This window comes from Rousettus aegyptiacus, unplaced genomic scaffold (genome assembly GCF_014176215.1).
Source record: "Rousettus aegyptiacus isolate mRouAeg1 unplaced genomic scaffold, mRouAeg1.p scaffold_m13_p_10, whole genome shotgun sequence".
In the NCBI taxonomy this organism is placed as follows: domain Eukaryota; kingdom Metazoa; phylum Chordata; class Mammalia; order Chiroptera; family Pteropodidae; genus Rousettus; species Rousettus aegyptiacus.
The window spans coordinates 41,034,725-41,049,524 of NW_023416285.1; the positions used below are offsets into that span (position 1 = coordinate 41,034,725).

Sequence of the window (14,800 nt, forward strand, 5' to 3'; positions counted from 1 at the left end):
CATCTACAATATGGACCCAGAACTTATCTCACTCTAAATCTAGTGATTCATCCAAGAATTAAATGCTGATTGTGGCAAATTGTTGGCTTGCCAGTGTTTTTGGTAGTTTATGCAACATCTAAAAATGACAAAGAATGCATTGTGGAGTGGTTCTAAAAAATACATTTAGCTTGAAATAAGCTTTTAAAAAAACATTTACTTAAAATAATAATTCAGAGAATAAAAAAAGAGGTGGAAAAATATTGAGTATTTCCTACAGGCTGGCTATGATGTAGGCATATTATAAATGTTATTTATAATAATAAATTTAGGCAGACTAAGGATTTAAATATGAAAGACAAGTCTCAAAAGATTTTTAAAAATGTCTTTATGTCTCAGGAATAGGAAAGAGTTTCTTAAGGAAGATATAAAAAGATCAACTCATTAGGTAAAAGCGATATTATATTATTATATTATATTATTGATATTATATTATTATATTAATGATATTACATTATTATATTCTTATTAAGAACTTCTGATTTTCAAAAGAAAGAAGATAAGCATAAAGTAGAAGAAGAAACTCAAAACCTATATAATGAACAGAGAATTACTATTTAGAATACAAAAATTACTTCTAAAAAACTCAGAAAAAACCCACAAAAATCCAATAGAAAAATTAAGAAAAAAATTAAACAGAAAATTTGCAGAAAAGTATATCTGAATTGGTAATAAACATATGAAACATTAAAACTTCACTCAAAACTAGATATATGCAAATTAAAACCAAGAGATTTATTTTATATCTAGCAGGTTTGCAAAAATTAAAGTCTGGCAAAACTAAGAGTTGGCCAGAATTTGGTACAAGTGAAATCCTCAGAAACTTTTCTTAAAATCGTAAAATTGATATAACCAGCTTGGAAGACAACGTGGCATTATCTAGTGACATCAAAGTCATGAATACTGTGGAAGCAGCAATTCCACTTCTCAAGGAACTCTTGCATTTGATATGTAAACTTGTACATGTCACAAGAGTTCATAGCAGCATTGCCTGTAATAGAAAATACTGGAAATAGCTCAATACCCATCAACAGGATAGATGAGTAAATTAGGGTATATGCACACAGTAAAAAATGAATAAAGCACAGCTAAATGCATTGTGAGACAAATCTTATAAATTCAATGTTAAGCAAGAAAAAAAAGTTGCAGAAAAAGACATGTAATATGATATCATTCACTTAAAGTTTGAAAACCTGAAAAATAAATGCAAATAGGGTAAAAGTACAAAGAAATATATGGGAATGATAAACATTACATTCAGGATAGCGTTTACCTCTGTGAGAGAGAGAGGGAGGGATGTGTTTGGAAAGGATCCCACAGAGGCAAGTACGCCATTTCATTTAGTTATCCTTTCTACCTTATGTATGCATATATATGTCATTAAGTGCTATATAAGTTTAGTTATTTTAAAATAATTTTTTAAATTGTATGTTTAAAACTCTATAAGCTCTCAGTTGGGAGAAGTCATTCTAACAGAATGAGATAGGTTTAAAAGAGTCATTGTTGTAGAGATAGTGTTAGCAGAAAATCTGTGAGATATTGTGGACAAGGAAACTGTATAATTATGTTTGATTGAATTTGGGTACAAAAAAAGAGAAAAGATTAAAAAGAAGTTCGACTACTTCAAATTTTGGAAGCCAAGAGAATTTGGGTAGCACTAAGGAAGTTGAGTATAGTAACAGATTGGAAGTCAGGACTCAATATGCCAAAATTTAATATGGATAGGAAAGCCAATGGAGAGTTCCAGTAGCTTACCGGAAAGACTGATGTGTGAGTCATGGGTACAGGGGTCAAGGTTAAACTTAAGTGTGAATTAGGTATATCTGAAGCAAGGAGCAGTCGGAGGCCTCTCTTACTTAGGCCTGTTCTTGGAGGAGGAGTAACCAGCTGAATAACAAAGCAATAGCAGCATGACCTTCTGCTAATATTACAGCAGCATTGTCTTCCTACAACTGCCATTATGTAGAGAAACAATACAGTTCATTTTAAAAAAAAGACGATACTATGGAGGATGCAGGAAGAAGAGCTGCAGCACGAAATAAAGGCCTGAAACACAAAACAGCTACCCAAGAACTTCAGAAGGCTGCAGTTGCTGAGGATGGGGCAATGGAAAGTGGGGTCCAGCCCCCTAAAGCACTGCCTTTCCTCCATGCTTCAGCATTTTGGAGATTAAGAACAAGCAATGGGGGACACTTAGGCCACATTTAATGTTTACGTGGTGGAAACAGCAGCAGAGAAAGGAAAGGTTGGCAGCTAAGAAAAAACTTAAAAAGAGAGAGAGGCTCCTGGTTCCAAGGCTCCACCAAAGCCTATACCCAAGACCACTGACAACCAGCAAGTGCATGATGAAGCCACAGTAGACTCTAATGATGAAGAGATTGCTTATGATGAAGCTACAGATGTATTTGCTTCTTACTTCAACAGACTTCTCCTAATATTTTCATCATAACATCAGATAGACCTCATGGGAGAACAGTACAACTCTGTGAACAGCTATCCACAGTTATACCAAATTCACATATTTATTGCAGAAGAGGACTGGCTCTGAAAAAGATTATTTCACAGTGTATTGCCAGAGACTTCACAGATCTGATTGTTATTCATGAAGATCGTAAAACACCAAATGGATTAATTTTGAGTCACTTGCCAAGTGGCCCAACTGCTTATTTTAAAATGAGTAATTGTCTGTGTAGGAAATTAAGAAGCAAAGACCCCACAGAACACATACCTGAAATGATTCTGAATAATTTTACAACACGTTAGGGTCATTCTATGGGACAGATGTTTGCACCTATCTTTCCCCATAATCCTCAATTCATTGGAAGGCAGGTTGCCTCATTTCACGATCAACGGGATTATACCTTCTTCAGATTTCACAGACACAATTCAAGAGTGAAAAGAAAGTGGGAATTCAGGAACTTGGACTACATTTTACCTTAAAATAAAGATCTCTTCAGAAAGGAACCTTCGGTTTTAAATATGGAGAATATGAATAGGTTCACATGCCCCAGGAAGTAGGAAAAAATTCTATTTATAAAGCACTGAAGTAATAGTATTGGATTTTGCTGAACGGCCTGTCTCGAAATTGTGACAGAAGACCCTTTACAAAACAGCATTTACTGATTTCATAAACTTGTTTCATGTCTGACCAAATTACCACGTGCCATGAATTTGCCACTTTATTTTTGTAGAAAATGCAAATAAAAGTTATTTTAGTAAGAAAAAAAGAAAATGAACAACGGAAATATTAAAAAGTTCATTCTTATTAATCAAAGAAATAAAATTAAGCATGGGCAAAGACAAAGAAAATCAAGTTGATAGAGTTGTCAGGAAGTAAGCTCATATGCTGCTGATAGAAGTATAAACCTTCCTAGGGGCCGCTTAGATAAGCTAATAGAAATCTTTTGAATTTATGTGCCCTTGATGTAGTTATTCCACTTTTTGCAAAATATCTTGATGACTTAGCTACAAGTTATACAACCTAGTAATTTTGTGTTGAAAACTGAAAAACTTAAAATAACTAAAATAAAGTCTTGATTAAAGGAACAGTAGTACTAAGTTCATATAGTGAAACATTCTGCAATCATTTTTAAATGTTGTTAATGTAAATATTTTTTAACTTTGCAAGTTATTCAGCATATGTTTTGAGTGGGGGGGGAAGCAAAAGCAATTTTTAAAAACTCATTAATTAATGTAAAGAAAATGGTTCAAAATAATACAAAGCAGGATATTAAGTTGCCATTTTAAAACAGTAATGTTATTTTTATTTTCTCACATTTCAACCATAAGCATATGTTGCTTTTATAAGATAAAACAACACTAACATTTATCTTTAGTTTTTAAAATTGTCTTTATAATTTTTCTTAGGTGGATCAGAAATATATTTAGTTATCGTGAAAGCAAGGAAAGGGGAAACTATCAGGACAGAGACGTTATATCAAGCAAAGCAGATCTTTATGTATTCCTGCCACCTGGTGGTATCACATCATTTGACCCTAGAAGTAAACCTCAGAATTGAAGTCGGTCTTCCATTTGAGAGGCGATTCCAAGCAGCACTGGCAGTGGAGAAAGAAAGGGAAGAAAGCTAATTAAGGGTGCATCAACATACAGATACCCTCTGTGGACAACTGGGCTCAATCCCTTGAGGAAGTCTACGTAACTGAGCAGGAGAGTTGCCTCCAAACAGGTAGGTGAGGTCGCTGTGATTTTTAGTCACCAACACCCTTCAGTCAATATTTGAGAGCTGCTTGTGGGGAGAGGGGAGATGACAAACTTCCCAGCATTTCTAGCCTCCCTTGCCTTTGGCTGGTCAGGCACATAGAAAAAAACCCTCAGGTAAAAAGTTGCAGGTGTCTGCAAGTGCAAGCAGAGGTTCCACCATCATTCTCCACTGCCCAGCTTCAGGGATCCCCTTACTGACACATCTGTTTAAATATCCTAACATCTGGATCTCTTGTAATTTCTCATACTGATTTTAACGATTTTTTTCCCTCAAGTACCCAAATAATATGTGAAGGTATAGCCTCTTTTGGACCAGGGAAGGGGTGGAGATAAAATGAGAGCGGGAATGAAGATTACAATTTGCTTTCAACTGGTCTGTGCTGAACACTGTTAGGTGTTGTGGAAATAGAAAAAGAAGTGCAAGTCATAAATTCTGGTCCACAGAGCCTACAATATAAGAAAAACATATACATATGAAACATTTAAGTGACAGTAAAGGATCTGTATAATTAAGGGTTAATGTGAGTGACACAGATAAAAAAGCTGAGGAGAGAAGCATTTCTGTGTTTAAAAGTAGGTCAAACACTGAATCCTAGACCAGACCAGAGGATAATATGACAGTTGAAATGAGGGCATTCTAAGTGATAAGCCCAATGTGAGTAAAAATGCAGTAACAGGTGTGCTGAATATCTTCCACTTACCTCTCTAGATCCCTCTTAATCCTTCCCTATCCTCCCTTATGCCAGAAAAGCTGACCTTTATGGACAAGATTAATGGACTTCCTTGAACTCTGACTTCTAGCAGCTACCTTTAGCAGGTTGTCACGAGGTCAAAGAGGAGAGAGAGTCTAGGATATTTCTATCCCAGTTCCCTTCTTGCAGCATCACCACAGATTAGCTGCTTTCCTTTATCAAGGTTTTAATGTAGTCAGCAGGCCTCTGCACACAGCTTTCTCCCTCTCCAGGTCTTGGTAACTGTTCTCTTACTAGCTCAGGAGTATTGCGTTGCTCCTTGTAGTGTTTCCTAGAAACTTTGTTAAATTCTTCTCAAATTGCTCCTTAAATATACCATGAGTTTTCTGCCAGCAGCCTGAAGGAGAGGGGAAATGGGCTCCATTAGAGAAGAGAAGAGTGGAACTTTTAGCAGAGCTTGAAGAAATGGTTCATATTGAGGAGTAGAGGTAGGTAAGATGGACATTTCTTTTTAAATTTTTTTTTTCTAAAAAATAAAAGTGATACTCCAGATTCAAGGGCAATACTCAGAATGAAGTTTAAAAATTCTTAACTAACATGTAAGTGGCTGTTTCACAATGAACATGCAGCAAAGGTGATTCCACATCTTCTATTCTGAGCTTTCTTTGGCCTCATCTGTTTTCTACTCAATAGTTGTGACATAAAAGTCTTTGTGTGGTACCTACTGCAGATAGGCACTTATTCAGTTACCCTCTGGGTTTTTATGATTTGAGTCTCAGCTACTGATAAAAGTAGCAACTGAAATCTCCCTGATAGGCTGAACAACAATAGGCTATTCTATTCTGTAGTCCAGTTTTGCCCCTGAGGAAGTTAGCTGAAAGTTTTTCTTCTGGTTCTGATTCCTTGAAAAAGAAATGCAATTATAACAATTTCTCTTTTTCAGTGTTGGCTTATAAACTTTCAAAGAGAATCACAAATCTCTCTGAAAATCTGAGTTTCTTTCAGCACCATTTGTGTAAGAATTATGGGTATATGAGTTCTAGTTTGTGGTGACATGACATCAACCATTTAGAGAAAAGAATTACATCATCTACAAAAGGTTGCAACATGATAACCTCAAGGTATGGTCTTAAAGTTTCTGTGCAAACAGGTCAAGGCCTAGTGAAGTAAAATCATATACCTTATCTGATTCTCAACCCTGGTTGTTAGTACACACAGACCTAGGTCAGGACTATGGCCTGGTCCAGGAACCAGCATGAAGCAGAAGGCAGGGGAAGGGCGCTGGTTTATGTCAGAATGAACATCAATTATGATCAGACAGTCTCTGAGGGGTTTTCAGTAAGCAGTCTCCAATTTGGTCTAGGTCTAGCTTGTGGGTAGGACAGCAGTCATGTCATGGAATAATCTCTCCTCCACATTGATTTCTCTCCTTCAATCAGTGGTTTTCATCCGATGATTTTCTCAAGGCTGTCATACCTTCTTTTTTCACTGACCCAGTAAAAGAACAGTCCTAAATTGCTAGTTAATAGAGAAAGAAAGCCTGCAAGCCTGGGCAGGCCACTGTGCCTGTTCCAAAATTTGGGAGCAGACACATTTTGTTTATCAGATACAGATATTAATTATCCTTTCTGCAACTGGAAAATCCAGACTCTCAAGTCCTGAAGTAAGATTGTTTGGGTGATTCAGTGGTCATCAGGAACTCAGGCTCTTCCTGTCATTCTTCCATCATCCTGTACATGACTTCTATCTTCAAATAACCTTGTAGTTGTCAATGAAAAGAAGACTTGAATCTTTGTAGATTTAAGAAATTTTACTTGAGCCCATCTGAGGACATTGCCTGAGAGCAAAGTTCTAAGAAGCCTTGAAACAGTGCTCTAACTTTAGGAAAGTGAGGCTATGTTTATATATGTAAGAGGACAAAAAAAAAAAAAAATACAGCCATTCATTGGCAGTTTTAGTTATATACATTAAGGATTAACAGTTTTACATCAGTTGGAGAGAATATACAGATAAAGTATGGCCATCAAACAGCTGGAGTCAGGAGTTGTGGGAAGGGGTCTGGAAGCAATTATTTTTACATTTATCAGGATATATAAAGAACAGGCACTGCTTTCTATACTCCTTTATCTTTTTAGTTGGAACTGTTAGAAAATATATGTGGCTAACACCATGGAAAGCTTTTGTTAGGAATTTATTGTGTTCCCTTGGTTACTGATCAAGTTGGAACAGATACCTCAAAGATACCTTTTCTTTTTTCATAGTCCAAGATGGCTGCTAAGATTTAAGTCATTACTTCCAGGAAGAAGAAAGATAAGAGAGCTGTCTCCTACCTGAATTAGTTTCCTGCAGGCAGAACATCCCCAAAGTCCCATGCAATACTTGCACCTATATCTCATGGATAGAACTTAGTTTGTCAGGGAGGATGAAAAATAATCTGTAATCTGGGTACATATTCAACCTCCAAAAAGTAGGTTCTTTTATTAATGAAGAAGAAAGACTATTTAAGCAACTCACAGTATCTGCCAGGCTGCATTTATTGAAATTTTAAAAATCTCAAAAAAATAAATTTTTGAGATAGACTGCATTATGATAATGTGAAGATGACATCAGAAAGCTAATATAAATCTATATCTTAATGAAAGAAGCACTTTTCATGGACATTAAACATTCGCAATACATACTGGAATGGAAACACAATTTTATTTGTTTCACTATGTTAATTTCTACCATACATATACATTTCTGCTCAGAAGTACATTGCACATATTTCATAGATATTGGAAAAAGGAATTTGCTCTAAATGTGTTCTTCTGATAACTAAAGTCATAACACTACTAGAGTGTAGTAGGGATGGAGACAAATTACTCTCATCTGGTCATTTCACATATTGCTCTAGAGAGAATTCACAGCTTCCCACATATGGAGCCTGAAAGCTTGACCTGTCTAGGCAGGTTCATGGGAAATGGAAAGTGATTTGACTTGGACAGGATGGAACAGCAAAGTCAAATGTTAAAAATGGGTGGTGATGGTGGTGGTGGTGGAGGGGGGACACCCGACCTGGATTAAATTATAAAATTAAAAGACTCACCAACATAAGTAATTTTCAAAAGAAATAATTTAGTGCACAAACTGGACTAACAGTGGCCATATCAAAATGCCTTCTCTTTTAGCTCCATCCACTGACCCACTCCCAAACTACCCAAAATAAATAATCACTCTAAACAGGAAGAATGTACCTGCTATGGAAACATATCCTCAAGTAGTGTCCTCTAGCCCAAAGCTGCACCCCCTGGCCCCATTCCTTCTGCTCAAAAGTTTTAACTCCACTCAGAAGTTTTAACTCAATTTCTGTCTTATATAGATATTCTGGAGCCACCACTGAGAACTAGCCATCACCCTGTTAGAAGCAAAGTTGAATATTTGCAAGAGACCTTATGGTCTGCAAGCCTAGAAAATTTACTATCTGGCCCTTTACAGAAGAGATTTTCCGAGTCCTTCCTTATTGTAGAAAGTTGATATGCATTCATTTATTGCTCAAGTACTTAATTAAACGGCTATTATGTATCAAATATTATGCTCCTAGTTTCTATTTAAGAAACCTTAAGACAAATGAAAAAATAGATAACTAATTAAAATACTCATTGATAAGTGCTACCTTAGGGGCAACAATAGGTTGCGATGTGAGCATATAGAGGAGTCACTAAACCCAAATAGAGGGGTACTGTAACCAGGAAAGACTTCCTGATGAAAATAGTACCTACATTGATATTGAATGGTGAGTGGGAGTTAGCCAGGCAAAGAGGGAGAAGGCATGGCAATTACAAAGGGAAATTTAAATATTTCAGAGAGTGATAAAGGGTCAGCAAAGGTTTAAAGGTACATATGTCTGATTGATAGCAAGGGTCATAGATGAAAGAACTGTCATAAACTAAAATAGCATAAGCTGGGCCACTAGGCCAAGGCCAGAAAATGCAGCCATCTGGTGTGTGGTCAGGCAGAAGGCAGGAAGTGATTGTTGTTAAGGGAAGCTGAAACATCACAGCAAAGGAGCGGCTGTGGAGGAGGATAATAAGACAGGAGTTGAAGAGTGGGAGAAAAGATTATTGCAAACCGGTGACTCTGACTTGGACAGGAAGGGATGAACTTGCTAGTGGTATTCGGACTCTTTAAGGAAGTTTTCATAGACAGGCAGCTGTCCAAGGAACTGCTTTCTAGCTGCAAGCTTTGCTTCCACCGCACATGAAGATGAAATTGTCCTCTTCATTAGTCTTTCCAAAGCCCTCTGCAAGCCACATCTGAAATTATTTAGGAGATTATAAAGCCTTTTATTCCAGGATTAGAGGTAAAGACTTAAAGTGCAAATGTCAATTGAGGTTAAAACATTGCAATTTATTTGGACAAAAGTATAACAATGAGTCAACAGATATCAGATTCTTTCTAGTTTTAATTTATGGGACTTTAGGGAAGCCAAGGAGTTTCTAATGAAAGATGTTTACTCAAGGGTTGGTCCTGGTTATTTTCAAATGCAGCTAGACAATAATGAATAAAAGCTAAGAAGATACTCTTTGTCAGATTTAGGAAATGTGTGTTCTTTTCTTTTAGCTGAGGTTATAGGGAAAGAAAAAGTGTTCTTTGACCCTCCTAGGGTCTCTGGTTGGGTCTGAAAATTAAACTGACAAAGACAGAGGAACAGGATAAAAGAATATAAATTTTATTGAATTTCTACAAGCATATGAGAGCCTTCACAAGAGAAGACCCTAAGAAGTGACCAGAGAAGGAAGCTTTTATACCTTTTAGACAAAGACACAATTTTTTTTAAGAATTGAGAAGACAAAGGAATTTGAGATAGGGTTAGTAAAGGCTGAAGAAATATCTAGGAAAATAAAGATTAGTTTAACAAGGTTTATATAGTCTTCTCAGCCCTAAATTCCATCTCAATAAGAATGTCTTCCTTCCTCTTTTATATATAAGCTTTATGACATGGGTGAAAGAAATGTGGTGGTGATGGGGTGGGTGGGTGCAGAGTGACATTCCTACTTCTGTCATCTTATTAAATTCCTTCAGCTTAAAATATTTAATATGCCAAGGTGTCAGGCTTTGGGGTAACATGTCCTGAACACCGTCAAGGTATCTCTTGTTTTGTAAGACATATAGTAAAAACAATAAGAATTATTTGAAAGAATGTGGGTATGTCATTTATTTAGGAGAGGAATCTCTCTCTCCCGCCCCCAATTTGTCATTTGCTTTGAGGATTTAATTTTCAGAACTTTTGCCTGACTCCCCTCTTCCAACAAAAAGCTCTACATTGGTGTACCTTATACACTCCTCACTTCATTTGACACTCGATGCATACTTTTTATTTCTCATTATCTGTTTTTCTAAGGGCATTTGTATTAAACTTGCAAAATATAATGCTCCGAAGAGAAATATTTGAAATATTAAGAATTATCTATTTCTGCTAGGTGAAAAGTGATACTTTTTTTCCCACTTATAGAAATGAAATTTCAAATTCAAATCGTCATTTTGGGGTTTTTATATAAGATACTAATGTAAAAAAAGCTCTTTTATACTAAATCAATACAAACCTTTGTGCTAATATTCATAACTGTACTTAGGGTTGAATTTATTCTGAAATAGATTCTTAGGGTGGGTTGCGGAAGCATGAGGTTGCTGTAACAAAAGACACATTAGGGGAATATCCTTCTTTAAAAATGTTTTGCTCTCAATCTCTAGCCTTCTACATTCCATTGAGTTTATTGAAAAGTTGGTGTATTTCAACATTTTTTTTCTTGCAATGGTTTTTAGCAGCGAGTGCTTAGGTCAACAAATTGCCCCCTTAGGTTTATGACCTGTGGGCATATATTTATAACCACAAGCTGTTTTGTATACCCTTTGCAGAGCATGTGGAAAAGGTGATATAGGAATAAAAGTAGACCTTTCCCCTTATTTTAAAAGACATAAACCCTAAAAACACCACCATGAGGGAGCTTCGTGGACATGAAAATAAAATTTTGTGCTGCCAAGGACGTGAAGAAACTGAAAACTCCAGATATATTTATGCAAAATACTATCCCATTACGCGTTTTGAGGACTTCCGCCAGGGACCCGCCTGCCTTAACGCCGCACGATAACGCTGCTCAGGCTCCCTGAGGCTCCAGGGCTCACGGGTTAGCGCAGGCGGCGAACACTCGGGGTAGGCGGCCGCAGACCACACTTCCCAGAGTGCTGTGCGCAGGCCTGGCTCGCACGCTCCGCCCCGCCCCCGAGGCGCCGCGCTCGGGCCCGGGCTCGGCGGGACCGCGCAGGGGGGCGCGCGTCCGTCCAGTGCTCACACTGGGCTGCTACCTCGCAGCCGCAGCCTGCGGTAACCAGGTAGAGCGACTGCAGCCTTGGCGAGGCCGGAAAGACGCGAGCGGCGGGACGAGCCGAGGACCGAGGTAACCGGACGCTTGTCTCGCTTCATTCCCGGCTCCTTTGTGCGCTGCGGTCCGCTCCCGCCGAGCCCTCCCTCACCCCAGCTGCAAACCGTAAAGCCGTCCCGGCTCGCGCCTCAGGCGCAGGGAAACTCCAGCCCTGCGAGCCGTAACCCAAACTCTACAGCCGAGAGGGTTGGGGCCCATTAAAGCGCTGCACGGTTTCTGCCGCCCCCTTTGGCGGGAGGAACGGGGTCGCGTTCTCCGAGGGGAACCCCAGCCTCTGGCTCTGTCAGCCTCGCTCGCGGCCCCTCGGCACGCTCCTGTCGGTCTTTCGGAGAATAGGGACAGGCAGGTGCTTCGCGGGCTCCAGGGAATGAGTGGTGCGGCCGGCGCGGGGTCGGGGTTCGGGGAGGGCGGCTGGACGCCCCCGGGAACTGAGGCCGTGGGGGTGGGACGGGTGGGCTGAGTCCGGGGCCTGCTGAGCGGGGACTCGCAGTCGGCTTGGGGAATTAGCCGCGCGGCCGGGACCTCCTCGCTCAGGGGGCTTGTTGCCTGTCCGGGACTTGTGGGTACCGCGGGGTGGGGGATGTTAGTCACTCATATGAGACTAGCCCATCAGTGGGGCCCGCTGCCAGTCATTCTCACTGGTACTGGGAGCGTCTGTCCGCCCCAGGTGTACCTCCCGCGGCGGTGGAGACCGCGTGGAAGAGTGCCTCCTGGTGACACCAGAAACCTCAGCTCTTCAGCAGCCGCAGCCGCTCAGAGGAGTTGTTTTACTGCCGCGGTCCCGGCTCTCTCCTCCCTCGAGGTTCTGGGCTCGGTTAACTTGCCGGTTTCTTTAGGGAGGGCAATTCGTCTACGTAGTTGGAGTTTTCTAGCCCAGGACTTGGCCTTCCCTGGATTTGCTCACCTAGGCGCCTGGGTTTGAAAAGCTTTTTATATATTTTCCCACTGGTAGTGTTTAATCAGGTGAATTTTCATAGAAAATCGAACTTTTCACAGTATTCCTTTTAATTTGTTTTAATAGCAAAACCATGGCCCTTTCCTATGTTAATGTTACCTCTTTGGGGGATTCTTTGGGAAAAGGTTCTTGGAAGAACATGGGTTGACACAAGTATTTTACCTGCTGGTCGCACTTTTTCTTTTTGTGTGTGTTGCTTTTCTCCTATTTAGGTTGATACTTGGTCGGCTCTTGGTGTTCTTCATTCTCGCTCTATTAGGAAATCGTCTTCCTCCATTTCCCTCACATTTTGATCCTGTCGTAGAGGGTAGACTTGGATGAGCTGAAGACCTCTGCCTGGCGGTGGCTTTTTTCATTGGCTGCTGCTTTTCCTCTTCCCTCCTAGCACTTTTAGTCATTTCATAGATAGCTTTTAACATGCCAAGTAGTATTAATAAATATAAAAATAAACCTCAGGATACTGTACCTCAACGATTGCATTTAGCTTCATATTAACATTTAAAGCTGCTATTCTAGCATTTGATAAGAATATTATTATTGTTTTTTAAAAGATGACAGTATATCCTGTAATAATTGCACATTCTGCATCCAGGCAGAAAACTTAATTCATAGCCAGTGAAGATAATTTTTTAAAAACAGTATTTCCTCATTTGTTAAGAAGAAAGTGAGGTCGATAAAAGTAAATTTTGACACCATCACCTCCTTCTCGAAATAGAATTTATATTTAGAGCAGTTTTAGGTTCATAGCAAAGTTGAGTGGAGGCTACAGAGATTTCTCATATACCCCTGCCCCCATAGGCATCTCTCCCCAACTGTCAAAAATCCCCCACTGGAATGATAAATTTGTTACAATTGATGAACCTACACTGATGCATTATGGTCATGCAAAGTCCAGAGTTTACATTTAGTGTTCAGTCTTGGTGTACATTCTATGAGTTCAGACAAATGACCCTTTTTAAAAAATATCAAGAACTTTGGGTAGTAGAGAATAGAAATGGGTATTGTCATTTTTAAAAAAGTAATATTTTGAACGTCTTAAAAATTAATTTCAAATAGTTTTTCTGTTTTAAATTGAATGTTTAAACTTTTGTTTCTTTTAGAATTTTCAACAGTCATTTGTTTTGTATTTTAAGAACTAAAGAAATGAGGGAAAAGAATGCTTCAGAGGACAACAAAATGTCATATTTTTCAGTCCTAAAACTCATTAGCTTGATTATTTTTCACTTTTATGAAAAACATGTTTTATGTGAACCAGTGAAGCAAGAGGAAATCAAACATTTTAGTTATATTAATTTTTCTTTACTGATGTCAAGATATAGCTAAGAGTGATCCGTGAGGCTTTTTTTTCTCTCTCTCTCTCTGAGAGCCTTTTTTGGGAGCATCCGGACATAATAATGTTCTGAACTCAGTCTGGAACTAGACAGCTCTGGATTGGAATCCCAGCTCTTCACTTGTTGACTGTGTGACCATGGCAAGTTATTTTTTGAACTTATATCTCCTTAGCTGTAATGGAGGATAAGAATATTATAATATGAGACATAATTTTATAAAGTGTCATGTTCTAAATTAATTATTCATTGATATCACTAGTCACGTGCTGGTTTTTAAAATGCTGCCACTTATAGTTTATTTCTTGGTGAATATTATGTAAATACTATCAAACTTTTTAAAGGGTTGGCTATACAAGAGAGTTCATTGTCTGGTTATGAATAATTTAGTTCTTGTGAGTCAGAGGTAAAACTATGGAAGAAGGTCAAAGGGACCTTAGGGAAAATTCTTCGTCTCTCTGGTTCTGAACTTGATCTATGGGTGTGCCCATAAACGGACTTCCAAGAGTGTGAACTCTGTCTATATCTGTACAGTACTTTTCTGGGAAGAAGACTCACAGCTTTCAACATGTTCAAAAGGAGTTCATGATGGTCCTCCCCCCAAATGATCTAAGAATTGTTAGCTTCAGTTACCTAGGTAGGTTTTTTTTACTAAATATTTTGAAGATTATTTTTAAAATTAGTTTTTTGAAAAAGGAAAGTGAACATGTAATTTTTGAAGCACTGCACCTGTTTTCTTCCAGAACTAGATACTGATAATTATAATGTGTTCATATGAATAGGAGTGCTGCTTCTTAAACCTGGAGATGATACTTCTAATTGATCTATTAGGCAGATACTATCCACTCCTCCCATCCCTAGCCTTGATGGGCAATAAAATGCATGGTTAAGAATGGCACCTAATGCAATTCAGTGTATTAGAATATTGTTTTGAAATGCTAAAAGATAATTTGGTTTGTTTAATCTAAAATTTGGACGTTTTTTCTTTTCTCAACGCAACACCAAATGCTAAAGAAAATCTGGTATTTTATCTTCCAAACTAGATGATGATATTTATATAGTGTATTTGTTGTATAATATTTCTTCTTAGCACAAGGTAGAAAGTTATATTCTAATTGATGATCATTTTAATTTTCTGATTTA

General features: G+C 38.4%; 1 protein-coding gene and 1 pseudogene across 5 annotated transcripts in view; both read left to right on the forward strand.

Moving 5' to 3' along the window:
• The window catches only part of KLHL8 (kelch like family member 8), a 100,436-nt gene that overhangs the window by 35,487 nt on the left and 50,149 nt on the right, over positions 1-14,800 (forward strand). For 4 of the 5 annotated variants that reach the window (XM_036227728.1, XM_016161065.2, XM_016161069.2 and 1 more), the window contains exon 1: positions 11,226-11,389. The exons of the other annotated variant lie outside the window; for it this stretch is intronic. The gene's annotated coding sequence lies outside the window, so the exon portion shown is untranslated. Of the gene's footprint in view, positions 1-11,225; positions 11,390-14,800 lie in introns of those variants that run through there. 5 annotated transcript variants of the gene reach the window in all.
• Positions 1,441-3,898, forward strand: LOC107518941 (annotated as a pseudogene).